The sequence below is a fragment of the Hyperolius riggenbachi genome, chromosome 5, assembly GCF_040937935.1.
Source record: "Hyperolius riggenbachi isolate aHypRig1 chromosome 5, aHypRig1.pri, whole genome shotgun sequence".
Taxonomy (NCBI): Eukaryota; Metazoa; Chordata; class Amphibia; order Anura; family Hyperoliidae; genus Hyperolius; species Hyperolius riggenbachi.
In genome coordinates, this window is record NC_090650.1 from 380,187,704 (window position 1) to 380,210,672 (window position 22,969).

The following is a 22,969-nucleotide window of genomic DNA, read 5'->3' on the forward strand; positions in this document are numbered from 1 at the left end:
AGCCTAAACAAACATACTGTTATTAAGTTACATTAGTTATGTTAATTAGAATAGATAGGTAATATAATCTTTTACCCACCCTGTTTTAAAAGAACAAGCAAATGTTTGTGATTCATGGGGGCTGCCATCTTTGTCATGGGGGCAGCCATCTTTTTGGTTGAAAGGAGGTGACAGGGAGCATGAGACACAGTTCCAACTGTCCTGTGTCCTGATCACCCCTCCCAGCTGCACACACTAGGCTTCAAATGTCAAATTTACAATGTAAGAAAAAAAAATTGCACCAAAACAGCAGAACGAGAACAACAACATCAGAAATCCCATCATGCTTTGCACAGCATAAGGGGAAAACTGCCCTGGCAGTTTTCTTCTGTGCAGCTAAAAATGAGGCTTGTGTAAGAGAAACAAAGTTCTGCTGCTGTGAAACTGTTAAAGAAACACCAGGCCTTTTCAGTGCTGCTGAGTCGATTTTCAGTCTGGAGGTTCACTTTAAACTATCTGAGCTGAGCGTAATTTAGCAGCGCACACTTTGACTGCATAGCACGCACTGCGAATTATTACCACTCGCTGCTGTCATTAAGCTCAATGAATCAACCCCTATGTGAGGTATTATGTTTTTTGAATGAGGGGGGCGTGAATTGGAATCGCTGGCAGGCTACCGGCAATACGTGCAGCCAATGTGGCTGCAAAAAGTTGCTTGTATTGCAGAACAGACACTACATGTTACGGACCCACAGGTCCTTCATCAGGTGCAGAACCTGATGAAGGACCTGTGAGTCTGTAACATGTAGTGGTGTGCCTCCTCTTTCTTCATATTGGTTGTACCTGGACTGTTAGAGCAATCCTGTCGAAGCTTGCTACCGGCATATCCCCAAGATTCTGTATCTGGGTGCTGTTTCCGGGCAATACTTGATTTGCATGTACCAATATGTGCAGCCCCTGTAATAAGGGTTGTGTGAGAGTCTTCTGTGCTCCCGTAATAAGGTAGTTGATAGCAGATGGGAAAAGGTATCTATCGGGCTCCTGGTGGAAGGGCTGTTAGTGGATGGCTATCGTGGTAACTGGAGACAGCGGGAGGGTACTTAATCTCTGAAAGCATAAATGGTTCTTTGCAGTACACCACTGGTGAGTGATATTCTCGTGGGAGTTTATTGCAGTCAAGAATGTTTTTCAGCTTATGCACTATGGAACGCTGTTGACAATTGTATTAAAATTTGAACTATTTCAACATTTTAGAAAATAATAAATAGTTGTAGATTTAAATGCAAAATATAATTGTAATAAAATTAAATTTAAAAAAATAGCTTGATCAATGTCAACATAAGTTATATCAATTTCTTAACATAAATTGGAATCATACTTCAGCCGTCCACTGGTTCTGCCATATGTGTTGCCACAGCGGCTGCAGGTTGAGAGACCAGAAATCGTTAATAGAGTCAGAGGGGAGAGACCTGGATATCTCCAGCACGAATATGTGTTCATCAAGGCCCGCCAAGGCTTTGACACTTTCGTCTGTCTTGCCGTTGGAGTCAGAAAGAGAAATGGCAGCTTTTCAAGTAGTTTATGGTGTGATGGATAGGTGCTGTCAGGATCTACTTGTTAGACGTGAGAACTGACAAAAATAACCTCTCCTCCTGGGAAAACGGCAAGAATAACACAGAGCCTGTCTCCTACATGCTCAGAGAATGCACGATGGTGCTGAATTTTAATTCAAGAGGGTGAAACTGAATCTATAACAGCATAGTGGAAACTCACTGACTATGCAGTCTAAAGCTTCCCTGCAGAACATACACTGGCAACGTAGTATTCTTAAACCGATGTGATCTATCAAAACAATCGTAACACAGGGGAATTAGGTAGCAGGTTCTTTCCCTTTTGGGACAGGTGCAGATAAAGGGACTCGAGCACCATATATAACAAATATGTAAAATGAACGGCCCCCTAAGGGAGGTCAGTAAATGCTGGAATTGGAGGGGGGGGGGGTCAGCATGCATTTACTTACCTACAGTCGGTTTGTTTCGTAGCCCCCCATATGTATAAGGAGCTCCATCTTGCTGCTTGCTGTGCTACAGAATTTGCAGTTGAAATTCTCGCAGTGTTGCCATGTATCCCTAGCGCTGTAGTGCATGCCGAAAGATGTAGTCCATTCATGCCAGTAACATCTTTTATTGGCAACGCGTTTCAGGGGGATTTAAAACCTACTTCTTCAGGATCATTTTCAGTGCCTGCTGTATGAACAGCCAAGCATTGAGCGCCTCTATCTCTCAAGTCATGCTTATACTGAACAGCTGAGCACTGAGCGCCAGTAAGGCACTTACCTTCTAATCGTTCCTACAGGGAGTCTGCATCTGCTGAGAGCCAGCCCATGCAGCCAGCTTCAGGTTCGAGCTGGCATGGCATCTACAGGGGCCATGCACGTGTGTCTGCGTGCACGGTTTGCAAAGATTATAGATGGGGCTACATGGCTCTTCCATCGTCTTATTCCTCTAGGTGGCACTCTAGTAGAAGAAAATAGGTACTGCGTGAAAACTGCAGTATCATTGAAACAGCCAATAGGCTGTTAGGATTTGTTCCCATGATGCTCCTAGTCTATTTAAGCCTGCCCTCCTCATTGCAGTTTGCCCATGATAGCGATAGCTGCCTTGTGCTACTACACTGGGTGTGATATTATTCATAGATTACTGTGTACATCCTTGCTTTGCCTCTTGACTCTGTTATTGGATTGTTGCCTGGACGGACCTTTGGAACTGTACTTGACCTGATATTGCCTTATCCTTTGGTGCTGTATTATTCTGATCTACCCCATATGACCCCTGGATTGTAACTGGACTGGCTTACATTTTGAGATTCTGTACCATGCTAGTCTGATCACCTGTTGCTGACCTCGACTTTCTTATTTTCCCGCATGTATCCGTCAGTGTGATTCTGTTCGTACCACTGTCTTATGGCCTTCAGTTCTTATAACTTGCACATATTTTTTGATTCAAAAGTTTTTATTAAGTTTTTATCATACATCAGCAAAAGAGGTTACAAACAGTGATATAACTTGCACATATTAAGGTCTGGTGTAACCTCATGTTGGGACCACACACTTGTCATCCCTTGGCTGACCGGCAACGCATCACACAAGGTGAAGACCACGGAGGATATTGGGGCATAGTAAATGATATAAGGCAGTGGATCCAGCAGGACTCACAGCGCCTCTATCTCTCAAGTCGAGCTTATACGCAAATGTAGCAATCACCTTTAAATTTTTCTTTTCACCATATTTGTAAAAGTGATAATCAGCTCAAATAATCACCAAATGAGAGGGATGGCTACATACATACCTTTTGTGGTAATCGCTAGTTAAAAATGATGATCACCATAAGAAGGAGTGATCAGCTGATCTCCACATTATAGACCATCAAAAAGTGTTCTCAAGTTCATAACTGAAACACGTCATAGACATCAGTGGAGGAGAGAATTGTTTTAAATTTAGCAAAATTGTTTATTTGAAACACCCTGTTCATCAGGTAAACACTTGGTAAGGTCCACTGTTTTAGATCTTCCTGGGCCTCTACAGTGAATGTTAACCTAGTCATGGCTGTTTGCAGAACTTGTGTAATTTTAGGGCCTGCTTTTTGCAGACTGTGGCCAGAGTCCCCATTCAAATAAATGGAGCTGTGCCACTTTAGGGGAATTACAGTATGAAAGGTATGCAGGTAAATAAAGCATTACATGTCACTGTAGATCAGCTCTTTAAATATATGGGGTTCTTAAAGTGAACCTGAGGTGAAAATAAACTGATGAGATAAACAATTATATTTAACCTCCTACTCCTAAAAATGACTCTTTGTTAGATATTTAATGGTTTTATGTTATATTTAAACATTTACAAAGTAGATTGAATGTTTTGTTGTCTCTGCTTAGTGGCAGCCTATTACGTGTCCCTGGGTGAAAAGAGAAGAACTATTGACCTTTTCTATTTCCCTCTGCTCTCAGAAGTTGTATTCAGCCACGAAAACTTTTATGGCTTTAATTTGTTAATCAGTGATGTCTACTATATTGTCAAAAAGCTACCAACAAGACAGAAGCTGTCACTTCCATGTCTAAAAATTAACTCTTTCAGGCAGCAAAAAAAAAAAAAAGAGAGTAAAGCAACCTGGTTATTAATATGTTTTGCACTCTACATACACATTTATCTTATGTCACATGTCGACTCGGGTACACTTTAAAGGGGTGACCTGCAGTGGTATAGCTACAGTGCTATAATACCCCAGTGCAAATGTTACACTTATGTGGTCTTCCACCATGTCTTATCAGTGAGGGTCACACTGTAGTCACTTCCTGTCTGAGTCAGGACTGAGTCAGACACTTACATACCTGATATTTACCTCTTTCAGGCAGAGAAAGAAAAAAAGGAACACAGCATAGTTATTTGTGTGCTGGGGACTGTACATACCCATGTCTATCTCATCATGTCACACGTCACTTCAGGTATCCTTTAAGCAACACTGATAGACACAAGAGGTAATCAACTGAAACTTTCATGGATGATTGTTTTAGACAATGAAAGTCTTGATGCTTCTAGAACAGATTTTTGCTGTCATTTTCCATTTGAGGAAAGGATGAGAATAGATTCTAGTTTCTATTATCCTTTCACTTGAAGCCCAGAAATACAATTGCCTGTGGTCTTCTACAGAGGTCTACATGGCCTCTTGCTGATACCTCATATTGGACACATTGCAGTAGATAAGATAAATAGCTTGGCTCTTCCCACCAGCAGCAGAAAGATGCTATGTGATCTCCTAATTGCATTCCATTGTGTAGCCATAACCCTAGATCCCTTGTTTAACATGATTAATTAATAAGCATCATGCTAATTAACCCTTTCAGCATCCTCACTTAATGTAAATTAAACACCCTTCTCTGGAACAATGAGCTAATTGACCTTGATGAGATATACAAAGTGGTCTCTGAATACATTTGTGGAAGCAAGAGATTCTCCTTGTACCTGTTGGTGGCTCCACTACACATTGGAAGAACACCACAATCATAACTAATGAGTCCGACCATGGGAAAAGAGATTTCAGATATATGGGTCAGGAAGCTACCCATGCACAGCAGAGAGTAGTTGTATTTTTAGGTACAATTTGTTGTCAAAGTTCTTTCCATGCACTTGTGCTCTCAGACTGCCTTCATTTATGAGTTAATTATTATGGCGGAAGTAAGCGCATAGGCAGCCACCCTCATTCTTATCTCATTCTTTTCTTATATCAAGGCCAGTGATTGCATTTTCAGTGCAGATGCGTCAACCAAAAAATCTTGGGGACATTGGAAATTTCCTTATGGATGCAATCCTTTCCTTGTTTAACTAGCCAGATCAAACAAGTATCTAGAGTTGAGCCGAAATTTTCGTAATTTCGCATTACTATAATTACGCATGCGAAATTTGCGATTACGATGCGAAATTACAGTAGCGTAATTGCCATTAAAATCGTAATTGAAAATACCGTAAGCGTAATTTTCAACGCGTAATTTCGCGTTTCGTTCATGCCGTAATTTCGCATTAAACGCTACCGTAATTTCGCGTTAAACCGTAACGCTCCGTATGTTGTATAATGTAAAAAAGCCGCCGACTTTAAGGGTTAATAGCAAAGCCCCCTTAAATGCCAAGAGCCTCAAATTTGGAGAATATATTAAGGGGATCAGTGGGAATAAGAGGAAAATTTTTTTTTCAAAAAGACCTTATAGTTTTTGAGAAAATCGATTTTTAAGTTTCAACGGCGAAAATATCTTTTAAATGCGGAAAATGTCAGGTTTTTTTGCACAGGTAACAATAGTGTATTATTTTCATAGATTCCCCCAAGTGGGAAGAGTTTTACTTACTTCGTTCTGAGTGTGGGAAATATAAAAAAAAAACGACGTGGGGTCCCCCCTCCCAGACCTCTTTAACCCCTTGTCCTCCATGCAGGCTGGGATAGCCAGAATGCGGAGCACCGGCCGCGTGGGGCTCCGCACCCTGACTATACCAGCCCGCATGGTCCATGGATTGGGGGGTCTCGGAAGGGGAGGGGCAGCCAAGCTTTCCCCTCCCCCTCCGAGCCCTTGTCCAATCCAAGGACAAGGGGCTCTTCTCCACCTCCGATGGGCGGTGGAGGTGGAGGCCGCGATTTCCTGGGGGGGGGGGGGTTCATGGTGGAATCTGGGAGTCCCCTTTAAAAAGGGGTCCCCCAGATGCCCACCCCCCCTCCCAGGAGAAATGAGTATAGAGGTACTTGTACCCCTTACCCATTTCCTTTAAGAGTTAAAAGTAAATAAACACACAAACACTTAGAAAAAGTATTTTAATTGAACAAAAAACATAACCACGAAAAAAGTCCTTTAATATTCTTAATTAACCATTAATACTTACCTGTCCCTTTAAATAAATGATCCCTCGAAATAGCCTCGGAAATGTTCTATCAGTTACAATGTAACAAAGTTATTACAATGTAACAACTTTGTTACATTGTAACTACGCCGCACCCGACGTCACTCGCCGCTCAGCCGCCGCATACGTCTGCGCTGCACAGACCCGACAGAGCTCTGAGCTATATAGCTCAGAGCTCTCTAAGCATCTTTGAATTTGGGCTCCAAGGAGCCCCATTGATCCTTAGCAGACCAATGGGGTTCCTTCTGATTTGAAGGAACCCCATTGGTCTGCTAAGGACCTTACGCGAAATTTCGCGAAATCCTTCTTCATTACGATTATGTACTTACGGCCACAATCGTAATTACACTAATTACGCGAAATTTCGCGAAATCGTAATTACGTCATTTTGCTCATCTCTACAAGTATCATTCTAGAGATACAGTATTTCATATATACACGGGAAAGGGTGTTGCCCAAAATGATCTTTTTTGACAGCTTCAGTTGAAAGTTCACTCATTCTCAGCGTCCCCACTTTCTGCCGGGGTTTAGAGATAAATAGTAGATGTCTGGGTAAGCATCATACATTGAAATTATCCCCAGCTGATAACATGAAGAACAAAATGATTTATGAAGGTTTACCAAAAATACATATTTAATTCCCATTCCAAACACTCTTCATGGAATCTTTAAAGGACACCTGAACGGAGAAGGATATGGAGGCTAACATATTTATTTCCTTTTAACCCTCCTGGCGGTATATTAAAAACCGCCAGGGGGCAGCCTTAAAATCATGTAGCGAGCCTAGGGCTCGCTACATGATAGCCGCTCAGCGGCATCCCCCCATCCCCGCCGATCGCCTCCGGCGATAGGCGATCAGGAAATCCCGTTCAAAGAACGGGATTTCCTGGAGGGCTTCCCCCGTCGCCATGGCGACGGGGCGGGATGACGTCACCGACGTCATGGACGTCGTGACGTCTAAGGGAGTCCCGATCCACCCCTTGCCGCTGCCTGGCGCTGATAGGCCAGGCAGCGCAGGGGTCTAGGGGGGGCTGTGTTGCGACGCGGATAGCGGCGATCGAGCACGGGGCGGCGGCGATCGAAGTGCTGACGCAGCTAGCAAAGTGCTAGCTGCGTTCAGCAAAAAAAAATTACTCAAATCGGCCCAGCAGGGCCTGAGAAAACCTCCTGCGCGGCTTACCCCGAACTACGTTCGGGGTTACCGCCAGGAAGGTTAAATAATGCACATTTCTTGGCTGACCCTCTGATTCACTGCCTCTAATGCTTTTAGTCACATATCCTAAACAAGCATGCTGATCAGACGTTTCTGACAAAAATCTGCCAAGATAAGCCGCATGCTTTTGTCAGGTGTGTGATTCAGACACGACGGACCTGAGGATCAGCAGGACTGCCAGGCAACTGGTATTCTTTAAAAGGAAATAAATATGGCAGCCTTCATACATCTCTCACCTCGGGTTCCTTTTAAAGGGAACCTGAGGTGAGAATAATATAGATGCTGCTATATTTATTTCCTTTTAAACAATACCAGTGACCTGGCTGTCCTCCTGATCCTGTGTCTTTAATACTTAGACCCTGAACAAGCATATGTCGATCAGGTACTCTGACTCAGCTGATTCAAAATAGAGACTGTTCTAGTCCACGAGAAGGGTGATTGTCAGTAAGATTGCATAATCAAGCTGGAAACACTAGGGAGGAGGGCCCTGCCAGAGGCTAAAGGTCCGTACACACGCCGGACTGGAGGCAACGACGGGTCCGTCGTTGCCTCCCGCTGGGTGGGCATGCCAACGACAGTCCGGCGTGTGTACGCACTGTCGGCGGACTGATACGGCTGTTTCTGAGCAATCCGCCCGGCGGATCGCTCAGAAACAGCCATATCAGTCCGCCGACAGTGCGTACACACGCCGGACTGTCGTTGGCACGCCCACCCAGCGGGAGGCAACGACGGACCCGTCGTTGCCTCCAGTCCGGCGTGTGTACGGACCTTTACCCTTTAGATTGTAAGCCTCTGGCCGGGCTCTCCTCCCTAGTGTTTTCAGCTTGATTATGCAATCTTACTGTCAATCACCCCTCTTGTGGACTAGAACAGTCTCTATTTTGATCTATGACACTCTACTGTTATCAAATCATTTGCATGATCTTGTTTTGTTGTGAGTTTCCTCTATGTTCTACCTTGTATGTTAACCCATTTATCTATTGTGCGTAATATGTTGGCGCTTTATAAATACAATAAATTATAATAATAATAATTCAGGTTTTACTGGATTAGCCATAAGCTTGTTCCAGGGTTTTCACTCAGACACTACGTACGCCAGGAGATCAACAGGACTGGCAAACAACTGGCATTGTTTAAAAGGAAATAAATATGGCAGCCTCCATATCACTCTCATCTCGGGTTCCTTTTAACTAGGATGACCAATGCTCACAAGTTGCACGGTTCATCCCGGACGGGAGAAATACGGACAGTACACAACCAAACTGAAAACAGTTTTGCTGGAAACAACAAAACCAGCCAAACTTGCTAAATCCGCAGGCTGAGATGTTTATCTCTATGTATTTAGGCAAACCTTAGCTACTGCTTAACATATAACCTTTCACCGCCTATGTTTTTGTTGTTTTTTCCCCCACTATGAATTATTCAGTAAAATCAGAGGGCACATTACAGCAGACATATCTGCAACAATTTACAATATTTTGTTTTACAGTGTTTATTGGTTGAAATCATTTAAAATTCACTGTTATAACTGCCAAATCTGTAAACCACACATTACCTCAATTAGGATAGCAACAGATTGTCCCTTATTTTTTATGATAAAAAAGTAAAATGTAATTCTTCACAGTTTTGCATATTTATTCATCCAAACAAGCTACAAAATAATGTGGTGACATCTGTTGCGGTAATACAGACAAGCGCACGTTATGCCGCCTTTCTCCTTCAGTGCACGCAATCTTGGTCAACATATTATTAAAAAAGATCCGCTAAAAGCACATTCACTAAAACACACATTTTAATGTAAAATACCATATGGATATATTTCAAATCATGCAATTAAAATGATAAACTGTAAAGTCCACTAAAAAGCCAAGCAGAATCCTGGAATTCAACATATACACAGAGCCCCGCCCACCCAGGACTGCAGCTAAAAATGAGTTTGGAAAAATACCTTTTTAGAAACTTAAAGCACTTAAAACAGTTACTCCTTAAAGTGAACCTAAGCAGAGTAAAATTATTTAAATTAAACACATGATGAACAGGGAAATGAATATGACATACTTACCTCATCGTCCGTTCTACTCAGAAGCTCATCATTTTCTTCTAACAACAATTCATTCCAGTTCTGATTAGATGTAGTCAGACTTGTCTGTATGGAAGCTGAAATGTGGGCACTTTTACACTAAATCAGTTGCTGTCAATTATAACTGAAAGAACAATGGATGTGCAAGGTAATGTCTGTGTTTCCCTATGGCTCAAGTGATATTACTGGCTCAAGCAATGCCCCCCCCCCCCTCCTTTCACACAGTATAGCAGGCCCCTGCTGTGCTTCGGATCCACTCTAGTGTATAGCTGCCCCATATGAAAGATGTGTTGATCGGGGTCCTGACTGTGCACGTCTTCAATCCCGCTCCCATGGCTGGGGATGTTCTGCACAAAGACTTTAACTCCCAGCTACAAGAGCTCAGTCGAGAAGGAGTGCTGGCAGGACCACCCATGCACAGTCAGTGATCTTTTAGAAGGGGAAAGCAGGATACTGGAGGGTATTGGAAGCACAGTGAGGGACCCAATATCCTTCAGGGGCTGAAAGGGAAGTAAATCTCCAGATAGGTGCCACTCTGGTCTATCTGGATGCGTATACGCATCTAGTGTTTACTCGGCGGGTGTGCGTGCACCCGCCATTGATTACTGGCGGCTTTTACGCTGTGGCGATTGGGGATTAGGGATGTCGTCGAACGGTTCGGCAACCATTCACCGGCAAAACCCTCACCCTGTACTACTTCTGGGTCGCTATGACCCGTAGTAGTACGGCTGCACTGGGCCGGCGGTGCGTGTCCTTGATCACGCGCCTGTTGCCGGGCACTTTCTGCACATGTGCGTGATGTCATGCTCATGCGCAGAGAGTGCCCGGCAATGGGCGCGCGATCAAAGGCACGCATCGCCGGCCCAGCGCAGCTGTATTACTAGGGGTCATAGCGACCCAGAAGTAGTGCAGGCACATAGGGATTTGCTGGCGAACTGTTCGCTCGCATCTCTATTGGGGATATAGGACTCAAAGGGCTTAGGCTCTCTTAGAATAGTAAAGTGATGTCAGTGAAAAAAAAAGACGAACACTATCCTGTGATAGTGTTTTTAGCGCCATCTATTGGTGAAAAGTTAAAAATACACTCAGGCTACATATTAACTAAAAATGAATAAAGTTAATTTCTTTTATGCCCCCTCCCCCCAGTTACCAAAAAAGACAATAAAAAATACAGGTTTTTTTAAATAAATACATAATTAGTTGGCTTAGGGACTTAGCTTTTTTAATATGTACAGTGGTGTGAAAAACTATTTGCCCCCTTCCTGATTTCTTATTCTTTTGCATGTTTGTCACACTTAAATGTTTCTGCTCATCAAAAACCGTTAACTATTAGTCAAAGATAACATAATTGAACACAAAATGCAGTTTTAAATGATGTTTTTTTTATTATTTAGTGAGAAAAAAAACTCAAAACCTACATAGCCCTGTGTGAAAAAGAAATTGCCCCCTGAACCTAATAAATGGTTGGGCCACCCTTAGCAGCAATAACTGCAATCATGCATTTGCGATAACTTGCAACAAGTCTTTTACAGCGCTCTGGAGGAATTTTGGCCCACTCATCTTTGCAGAATTTTTGTAATTCAGCTTTATTTGAGGGTTTTCTAGCATGAACCGCCTTTTTAAGGTCATGCCACAACATCTCAATAGGATTCAGGTCAGGACTTTGACTAGGCCTCTCCAAAGTCTTCATTTTGTTTTTTCTTCAGCCATTCAGAGGTGAATTTGCTGGTGTGTTTTGGGTCATTGTCCTGCTTCAGCACCCAAGATCGCTTCAGCTTGAGTTAACGAACAGATGGCCGGACATTCTCCTTCAGGATTTTTTGGCAGACAGTAGAATTCATGGTTCCATCTATCACAGCATGCCTTCCAGGTCCTGAAGCAGCAAAACAACCCCAGACCATCACACTACCACCACCATATTTTACTGTTGGTATGATGTTCTTCTGCTGAAATGCTGTGTTACTTCTACGCCAGATGTAACGGGACACGCACCTTCCAAAAAGTTCAACTTTTGTCTCGTCGGTCCACAAGGTATTTTCCCAAAAGTCTTGGCAATCATTGAGATGTTTTTTAGCAAAATTGAGACGAGCCTTAATGTTCTTTTTGCTTAAAAGTGGTTTGCGCATCGGATATCTTCCATGCAGGCCGTTTTTGCCCAGTCTCTTTCTTATGGTGGAGTCGTGAACACTGACCTTAATTGAGGCAAGTGAGGCCTGCAGTTCTTTAAATGTTGTCCTGGGGTCTTTTGTGGCCTCTCGGATGAGTTTTCTCTGCGCTCTTGGGGTAATTTTGGTCGGCCGGCCACTCCTGGGAAGGTTCATCACTGTTCCATGTGTTTGCCATTTGTGGATAATGGCTCTCACTGTGGTTCGCTGGAGTCCCAAAGCTTTAGAAATGGCTTTATAACCTTTACCAGACTGATAGATTTCAATTACAGTACTTTTGTTCTTATTTGTTCCTGAATTTCTTTGGATCTTGGCATGATGTCTAGCTTTTGAGGTGCTTTTGGTCTACTTCTCTGTGTCAGATAGCTCCTATTTAAGTGATTTCTTGATTGAAACAGGTGTGGCAGTAATCAGGCCTGGGGGTGACTACAGAAATTGAACTCAGGTGTAATAAACCACCTTTAAGTTATTTTTTAACAAGGGGGGGCAATCACTTTTTCACACAGGGCCATGTAGATTTGGAGGTTTTTTTTTCTCACTAAATAATAAAAACCATCATTTAAAACTGCATTTTGTGTTCAATTAGGTTATCTTTGACTAATAGCTAACGGTTTTTGATGAGCAGAAACATTTAAGTGTGACAAACATGCAAAAGAATAAGAAATCAGGAAGGGGGCAAATAGTTTTTCACACCACTGTATGTCATGAAGGTATATTACTCTTATGATAGTAAATAAGGGCTTGTGATTATTGACCGGATTTAAAAAAACAAAAAAATACAAGACAGAAAAAAAGACATCTTTATTTCCAAATAATATATTGTCGCCACACATTGTACTTTGGACATTATTTAAATGTTGTGATAGCCGGGACTAACGAGCAAATGAAATGTGTGGGTTTTATTTATAGTAGCATTGCTTATTTTAAAACTATAGGGGATGGAATTGGAGAAATTGTGTATTTTGTTTAGTTTGTTTTCCTTATATTTCCCTATAAAATGCATAGAAAATAAAGTAATTGCTGAAAACAAGCATCACCTCCAAAAAGCCTATTTTTATCGCAAAAAAACTCCAAGATATAGATCATTTACGTATGATCAATAGTTATTAAGGTATTGGCGAATAATTGGGAGGAGTGCTGATGGGAAAATTGCCTCTGTCCTTGAGGTGAAAATGCCCGTAGGCAGAAGTGGTTCAGTTTGCTTTTGTTCCTTCCTTCCCACCTCTTTCCCTAAATCTACTTTTTTCTTTCATATTAAAGCTAATGGGAACCGAAATTTAAATAAAAAATTTAGATACTCACCTAAGGAGAGGGAGGCTCTGGGTCCCATAGAGCATTCCCTCTCCTTTCCCGGTCCCCGCTGTTGCGCTGGCTCCCCCGTAGCGGTATTCGACCGTTTCGGTCAAATACCGCTGTTTCCCCGGCGATGAGAGGCTTCGGAAATGCTTCGGGAGCCCGAGTTCTCCCGAAGAGGGGCCACTGCGCCTACACTGCGCACGCGCGAGTGCCCTCTATGGCGCACTCGCACATGTGCACTGTGGAGCCGCCTGTCTTCGGGAGGACTCGGCTCCCGAAGACTTCCGAAGTCCCCGTGGCGAGGGATTTGACCGGGGGAGCCAGTGCATCACGGAGGGCACCGGGAGAGGAGAGGGAAGGCTCATTAGGACCCGAGCCTTCCCTCTCCTTAGGTGAGTATCTGACTTTTTATTTAAATATGGATTCCCATTAGCTTTAAGGATTAAATAAGTGACATCAAAGGAAAGATGTAATGATCGCTGCTGCAGCAGCTATTACTGGAAGTAGTAGTGCTGCAGCTCAGGCAGTTCTGATCTATTTCCATGCAAGCTGCATAGATTTGTCTGTCTTTCCCTGCTGTCAGCTTGTGACTGATTATCATTCACCTGTGTGGGAATCTGCATGTCTGCTCCCATTGGATGACCTCAGTATAAAGATCTGCTTCCTGCAGGGTTTCCTTGGGTTTTCATAGCTTCAGCTTAAGCCTGTCTTGCTGTCGCTTTAGCCCCCGATCGTGTTTCTTGTTATAAAGATACTTTGCTGGTCTTTGCATCATATATTGGTTCATTGCCAATATATATGCATACCAGCACGTTTATTATTTTCCTTGTATTTGTGTTACGTGATACATCAGTGTCGCTGATGTATACGTACACGAACTGTTTATATCCTGTGTGCAGTTAGTCAGCTTTCCAGCACGTTTTGGTAGGTTGCGCGTACCGTGACCACCCGTGCTGAGGTAGTTACCCTGCTCCTGGTTCTGTTTGTGGATTGCGTTCATCTCTGCGAAGAGATAACGAATCCTTCTGAATCCTGTTCTGTTACTGTTTGTGGATTGCGTTCATCTCTGCGAAGAGATAACGAATCCTTCTGAATCCTGTTCTGTTACCGTTTGTGGATTGCGTTCATCTCTGCGAAGAGATAGCGAATCCTTCTGAGTCCTGTTCCCTGTGTTACTCCATTCCTAGTCAGCGTTCCTGCTTATGTCATATATCGGTTCATTGCCGATATATACATATGTTAGTCAGACCTTACAAATAGTTTCATTGATAGCTGTAATTGTAATACGCTAGGAAAACATACTTATTGTATATTTATCTGTGTTACGTTTATCTATCTTAATCCTGCTATTTTCTGACTGTCCTGTCCTGTCTTTGTGAGGCACGCCATCGCCGCAGCGCATTGGCTGCCTCATTCCAGTCTGTCTGGTTTTGGACGCTTGCTGTCGCTAAGTAGCCGCTAGCTAGCAAGCGTTCATTCTGTCTACCTGTCCTGATCTCCTCAGTTCTGGTTTGTGCGCTCAGCGCTACTTTGCGCTGAGACGTTATTACGAAAGCATTGTTTGTGGCTGTCAGATCTGCACCGGCTCTGTGCGCCACAATCTCCTATTGGAGTCAGTCCTCCCCTCCACTATACTAGGGATAGCCTGTTTCCTGGTGCTAGTGTGTGTACCTCCTCCACGCCAGCTCATGCGTTGCATGCTGACTGTGGAGAATACACCACCAAGCCTTACATTATGAAAACCCCATTACCAATCCCCATTGTGGGGGGGATTCCTAGAAAGTATGACACTGTTAATTATGGTTCCTGTTCCTTTAAGAAATTTGAAGAACTTAGCTCTGAAACAGAAAATAAATTTTTCTCTGAATGTGCCAGGTTCCTGACCAATCCTGATCTCCAAGCGACTCCTGTTTCAACCTGGGCACTCCAACTAAGTTATATTTTGTTTAAAGGGGAATTATTCCAGTGGGCATTTGATGTTCTCAATCATTCCGATTTGAAAGATAGACCGCTGGAATTTCTAGCGTTTGTGATCCATAACTGGTTGCGCATAGATCCATTGCCTTTTCCTCTTAATGAACTCCTGGCAGCAGGCCAATCAGCTGCTCCTTCAATTGCTTGCAAGAATGAGCAGCAAGCAGAAAGTGTTACTGATAATTTTCCTGCAGCTTTGAATAAATCACCAAAAACCGCAAGGTCAAAGGCAAAACGCAAACGTTCTAAGAAACGTGTCCAATCTGCAGAATCGTTATCCTTAGCGACTGAGACCTATAATGAGATTCTGCCATTAACAGATAATGAAATGCAATTGTCTTTCAGGGGAGTTAAATGGACTTATGAAACTACTAATGAACTTTCCTCCCTGGCTAGGGAAAATAAAGATTTTTGTTTAAAAGAATTATCTGAGTATGATTATGATGAGATATTACAGAGTATTGAACAAATCAACTTATTTGTGAACCAAGGGAAGTTTGCATACACTACAGTTCAACACTTGCTACAGGTATTGGAGATTCTTAAGAATAAGGAATCTGCCAATCACCTGCTAATTAACCCTATACATGTGCCTGCCACAATCATATCTGCAGACTGTGATCAGCCTAAATGTTTCGCTGTTAAGTATGCATGGGATCCTCCATTCGAGAGGGGAGAGATGGAAGCCCTGGTCTGTGAATGGAAGAATGATTCAAGTTCATTTTGTCAATTTTACAGTGCAAAAAGTGAAATGGTATTGAATGCATGCATTAAGTCAGCCTATAACCTAATAGAGGCTGGTGTGTGTAGGTATGACTGTGTGGCTCCCTTGATTGATGTGTGGGAACTGATTTTGGATGATTTTTATGTGACTCCGAATTCGCAAATTTGGCGTTCTGACCCGCCTGCTTCAGCACCTTTGGCTGATTCAGCAGGTGATTCGGAGCTCTTTTTGTGTGAAATTGAAGTTCCTGCAATTCCACCCTGTACCATGGATAACTCAGTGTTACTTCCCAGTAAAACAGAAGCCACTGATACATTCTTAAACTTGCCCTGCGCAAATTTCTCAGCAGAGAATCCAGAGGTCCTGCTGACTTCCGAGTCCAGCCTAGCCAGTACTCATGACTCTTTGTTTAGTGAAACAGACACCAGAAAAATCTTGCCTGTCTCTGCAAACACTTCTGCAGAAATTACCTGTGTTAATAAAGTTCAACTCCTGTCTGATCCAGCAGATGCCAATAGATGCACTACATCAGTTTCCGAGTCCCAGCAATCCTGTCTAGAAACATCAGAACCCCGGCATCTGAATTTTCCAATTTTACAAATGAATGGTGATTCAGATGCGCAAACATTGTGTCTTGATCTTCCTGTTTCTACACCTCGCTCTAGTTTCATGAATGGCTCAGAGCATCTGCTATGTGAACCTGAAATCGCAGAATTATTACCTTGTTCAGAAAATCTTCCAGTAAATTTGCCCTGTACCATGAATTGTGCAGTAGATCTCTCCAATGAAACTCAGGTCACAGAATCATTATGCTGTCCAGCAGGTGCTTCCATGGTTTTGCCCTGCAATATGGACTGTTCAGTGATCCTGTCCAGTGAAGCTGTGGTCGCAGAGTCTTATGCTTCACCCAGTACTTTGGATATTTCAAACCCTCTAGCAGAAGGGTCTGAGGCACTGCTTACCTCAGTTGGTGTTGCAGTAATATTCACTTGTCTAGCAGCTGTTTTGGAATTACAGTCTGCTCTAATAAAACTTGGTGAATTTCTGCCCAGCAAAGCAGAAGCCATTGAAATATTGTCCTCGTCAGCAATTGTGTTAGATACCTTGCCCTGTACACAGTCTGATTTAACCAATGTTGAGTCCCTCTCCAGTGTTGTAACAGCCGAGGAACTCCAGCCCTGTCCTCTGAATGTTTCAGAAGTCTTGCCCTGTAACATGGATAATTCTGATTCTCTGGTCAAAATAATAGAAATCTCAGAATTTCAGTCCGGTCTGATGAGTGTTCCGGAAACCCAGCCCTGTATCCTGAAAGATTCTGGTTCTCTGGCCGCTGTGGCAGAGGTTCCAGAGTCCCCTTCCTGTCCAGGGAATTCCTCAGTTTTGCCTAGTCCAGTGGGGGCTGCTGCAACACTGACTTGTTCTGCAGCGCCTCATGAGCTCCAATCCAGTGTATTAAATGAGTCTCTGCCCAGTCCAGAGGTAGTTGTGGACTCCCTATCTGGTTCAGTGCATACATCAGAAGATTTGTCCTGTCTTGTTAGTGCCCCTGAATCTGATTTGTTACTGACTTTGCTGCAATCAGCGACATCTAAGTCTGATCCAGCATTCTCGTGTAAAAGTCCAGTAGTTGCGAAGTTTAGTCATGATGATTTTTTTTTGGCCAGTCCTGGTTTTGGTCCTGTCTTGGCTGACCCTGAGGCTCACAGTTCCTTGACATGCCCAGAGGTTTCGGTGTGCCCAGATGTTCTTTGTGTGCCAGAATGCCCATGTGTGTAAGGTGTTAGCGTGCTCTGATGCTTCCTTAGTGGGAACACGTTCTGATGTTGCCAGTCTGCCTGCATGCCCAGAGATGGTTCTGGTCCCTGAAAGCCCTGATATTGATGTTTGTCCTTGTGGCCCTGACTTGGGAATTGCCCTAGGTTCCATAGGGGTTCTTGATAGTTCTCCATGTGAGCCTAAGGGGCATTCTGACCTATGGGGATCTCTTTGGAGCTTCAAGGTGTTCTGGGAGGTCTCTGAGAAAACTTGTCCTGGTGCCTTGGACTGGTTCAACAGTGGGTTTTGTGTTGGTAAAGACAGTACCGGTGGGCATTGCAAAGGCTTTGGCGTTTCTGAACGGTTCCTGGAAGGCGGTGGGTATCGCTCAGGGAATTTCGGAGGGCTTTCTTCTGGAAATCATGGTTCTGATGGGTGTCACATTGGGGCTTGTAGTACTGATGGGCATGGTTCTGTAGGTTCTGGTTCTGATGGGTCCAGTCTTGTGGGGACTGATTCTGGAATTCGGTCTTGCCGGGCTGTCCCGGTCATCATGAATTTTCAGTCGGACTGTTTTGTTGGGAATTTCGGTTTTGAAAAGCGTCTGGAATCCGCTTTTAAAGGCGGGGGTACTGTAATGATCGCTGCTGCAGCAGCTATTACTGGAAGTAGTAGTGCTGCAGCTCAGGCAGTTCTGATCTATTTCCATGCAAGCTGCATAGATTTGTCTGTCTTTCCCTGCTGTCAGCTTGTGACTGATTATCATTCACCTGTGTGGGAATCTGCATGTCTGCTCCCATTGGATGACCTCAGTATAAAGATCTGCTTCCTGCAGGGTTTCCTTGGGTTTTCATAGCTTCAGCTTAAGCCTGTCTTGCTGTCGCTTTAGCCCCCGATCGTGTTTCTTGTTATAAAGATACTTTGCTGGTCTTTGCATCATATATTGGTTCATTGCCAATATATATGCATACCAGCACGTTTATTATTTTCCTTGTATTTGTGTTACGTGATACATCAGTGTCGCTGATGTATACGTACACGAACTGTTTATATCCTGTGTGCAGTTAGTCAGCTTTCCAGCACGTTTTGGTAGGTTGCGCGTACCGTGACCACCCGTGCTGAGGTAGTTACCCTGCTCCTGGTTCTGTTTGTGGATTGCGTTCATCTCTGCGAAGAGATAACGAATCCTTCTGAATCCTGTTCTGTTACTGTTTGTGGATTGCGTTCATCTCTGCGAAGAGATAACGAATCCTTCTGAATCCTGTTCTGTTACCGTTTGTGGATTGCGTTCATCTCTGCGAAGAGATAGCGAATCCTTCTGAGTCCTGTTCCCTGTGTTACTCCATTCCTAGTCAGCGTTCCTGCTTATGTCATATATCGGTTCATTGCCGATATATACATATGTTAGTCAGACCTTACAAATAGTTTCATTGATAGCTGTAATTGTAATACGCTAGGAAAACATACTTATTGTATATTTATCTGTGTTACGTTTATCTATCTTAATCCTGCTATTTTCTGACTGTCCTGTCCTGTCTTTGTGAGGCACGCCATCGCCGCAGCGCATTGGCTGCCTCATTCCAGTCTGTCTGGTTTTGGACGCTTGCTGTCGCTAAGTAGCCGCTAGCTAGCAAGCGTTCATTCTGTCTACCTGTCCTGATCTCCTCAGTTCTGGTTTGTGCGCTCAGCGCTACTTTGCGCTGAGACGTTATTACGAAAGCATTGTTTGTGGCTGTCAGATCTGCACCGGCTCTGTGCGCCACAATCTCCTATTGGAGTCAGTCCTCCCCTCCACTATACTAGGGATAGCCTGTTTCCTGGTGCTAGTGTGTGTACCTCCTCCACGCCAGCTCATGCGTTGCATGCTGACTGTGGAGAATACACCACCAAGCCTTACAAAAGATACCAAAATAGTCTATGTGAGGTAGACTACATACCAACTATAATCAAAGAAGGTGTCACACCACAATATGGCCCAGTACTGAGATGTGCTTCTACTGGTCATTCTGAAGTGGTTAAGTGCATCCCAACAAGGAGTCAGATCTCTGGATCTCGAGAAATCAAATTGACCCTTGTAGCTCCTGCCAAAAAATTAAAGTCTACGGTGGATGCAGCATAAGGTGGTCAGAAAAAAAGGGGTCTGATTTTGGGCTAAACACTTGCCCCAGTCCTTTATGGGAGAGTTGATAAATGAATAAGCTAAAATCAAAAGCATTTTTTAGAATTTAATATCATTTGTGGATATACTGAATGTTGAGGACCTAGGTCTAGAGCAGGGATTTCAAACTCAAATACAAAGTGGGCCAAAATTGAGCTCTGGGATCAAGTCGCAGGCCAACCTCAACGTCCAGTGGCCACATCTGTCCCTTATAAAGTTCACTGGTGTCTATTAGCCCCCTCCTTCCCCTATACAGTTACCTGGTAACTAGTGGCCCTTCCTCCCTCATCTGTACAGTTCCCCGGTGTTCTTCCTCCCTCTCCTATACAATCTCCTAGTGGTTCCTACTCCCTCTCCTATACAATTCCCTAATGTTTATTGGTCCTCCCTCTCTCCCTGCCCTATACAGTTTCCAGGTTTCTAGTGCCCCCCCTCCTTCCCCTGTACAGTTCCCTGGTGTCTAGTGGCCCTCTCCCACTCCTGTACAGTTCCCTGGTATCTAGTGCTTTCCCCCTCTCCATATGGCTTCCCTAGTAATCTAGGCCTTACCCTATATACCCTATAGCTTCTCTGGTGGTCTAGAGAGGGTCAAACATAATGCAAAGTGGAGAAACCACCTGAGGGCCAAATCTGATGGCTCTGAGGGCCGGATTTGGCCCACGAGCCGGAGTTTGACATGTATGGATTCCTGGATGGAATGGGTTGTCCACTGTATTGCTCTTCTGGAGGAGAAGGCTGCACATAGCTATCTCAAGACAAAAAGCTTCATCTAGATAGAGAAACATGTGTATCGATGGGACTGTACAGCCCCAGGCACTAATAAAATGCTACTTAGAGACAACCAAATTCTGTAGGTGGGGGAGCAACCATACAGTAACCGTGGTTGGGGCCATGTAAGAACCTTGTCTTAGGATAAGGGAGTGAAAGTGTTGCTGAGGCCTCAGAAGTCAACAAAAAAGTAATCTTGTGACTTACAGATGTTCCAGTCATGAGTAGTCTTATGTTACTCCTTGTTTGCTGAAGAAAATACAGAGGAAACTGAGCAGATCATGTGAGGTTACTAAGAAAAATGCCAGAAATAGAGATGAGATGTTTCCTGAAAGTAGATGAAAAGAAAGTCAAGTTCAATAACCTATGCGTATATCCATGGTTCATCTTTTGACATCTCATTCACAAGGGCAGCAGCAGGCGGAGCATCCATCACCGGTCAGTTGCTTGCAAGTGCTTTACTCAGGCAGTGGGGGGTCGACCCATGGTTGTACTTCTGAGCTCAGCAGAAAGCCACACTGAGTTGTGACATGTGGCTTTCTTTTATGCTGTGTTGCTGCACCACATGTCCAGTACTCAAATGCTGCCATTCAGGTGCATTCAACTGCATTTGGAAGGCACTCACTGGCCATCACACTGAGACTAATCTGAGTGTCAAGCATTGTTAAGCTGTCCATGTGTCTTAGATGTCTACAAGAGTGTTGAAACCATGTTTTTGTAAAAAAAAAAAAATAAACAACAAGGTATAATTGTGCATATTCTGTGACTCTTGCAGCCTGGAATTCATCGCCATTTGAGCTATAGTACAATTGTATTAATAAAAATAATTAGCCATTCATCCATGTCACTCAAGTTATTACAATGAATGTTTTCAATGTCTTTGTTTTCTTGCTTGCTGCCTGCTTTAATGGAAAACTATTAAAAAGCCTGTTCAAGTCTTGCAGTGGTTTTGTATTATTCCATAAGATCGAATAGACTTGGAACACTATTGGCTGTCAATCAAACAGCTGAATGCATCAGTGAATTTTCTGCAGGGCTAGTCAGAGATCTGACTAAGCAGAAAACTAACATTCTATAGGTCATAACTTTTCAAGGACAAATACATTTTTTTAAAAAGTGTGAATTACAAATGTAACTCAAGGCTCAAACCATTGAAATGTTACAGAGTTAATATTTAATCTTTAATCTTGCGCCATAGTGGAATGTAGCCAGAGAATGCAATCAACTATGGCTACATGTAGCTTTCACCAGGGGAAGCACATTGCTCATCACTTAGCGATTATCAGAGGGTCTTCCGCAAGTCATTTATTACAGCATGACTGGCCATTTAGAGATCACCCATGTAGGCCGAGCGTTAATCTTAAGACTTACGTTTGACTTCCTTGGCCTTTCTTCCTGATTTTACTGTTAACAGTGTTTTTTTCTTTTTCATCCCTGTTGCCAACAGTTCCTCGTCAGACTCCAAATCCATTATACTCCACTCTAAGTAGCTCTGATCTCATAATTTCCACATTGCAGTAAAGTGCATTATAATTATCGCCTCAATCAAAAGAACATATTTAGCAAGTAAATTTAGGCTCAAGTAGCTTTTCCTATTTTTATACACACACTGTAGATGGCTTACTCCAGCCATCTTCTGTGTGCCAAGGAATAATTTGTCATTGCTAAAAGTTCCACCTGAACACAAGAAATGTTTTTAATCGAACCTTCGTCCATCTAGTGTGCTGAAAAACAAGGTTGTGAAGCCTAAAGAAAATTGTTTCATCGCTAAGCTTTAAAAAACAAGAAGTGGAACAAGAATCTCTCTCTGCTTTGCAGTTGCCAAATTTAATGATGAAGCCGGCAGCTTCTTTTAGGGCAGATGATTATTTTATTCAGTCTTGCAGTTATAAATAAATGTGCTTTAGCAAAAAAAGAAAAAAAAAGAAAAAAAAACGAACCATTACACAATCTGACTTATTTAAATGATTAATGTGCAATGTGCCACAACCTGCTGCGACCAATCAGCAAACACCATTCAGAGTCCTGCCAGTTTGAAAAAGAATCTATAACTTTTATTAATTGAATAATGGTATTTATTATTGAAAATAGATTTACAAAATTATTTTTAAAGAACTTCTGTATAAAAAGAAAAACAAAGGTTTGCTTTCTTAAAACAGAAAGAATTTGCGATAATTCAGGTTGGAATGAGCTTGAGATGTCTCCCAGTGCATCACTGCTGAATATATGCAAATTAACCATTGTACCCTTAGAAGCTAAACACACCTCCAGAACCGCTGGAATGCAATGATGTGTCAACTTGTTAATTTGTACAGAGCCATAATAATCCAACATGCATACAGACTGTTTCGGATTGTTTGATCCTCATCAGTGCATGGCATGGATTAATTTGGCTCTATGCAGTAGGGCTTGTAACACCGAGAG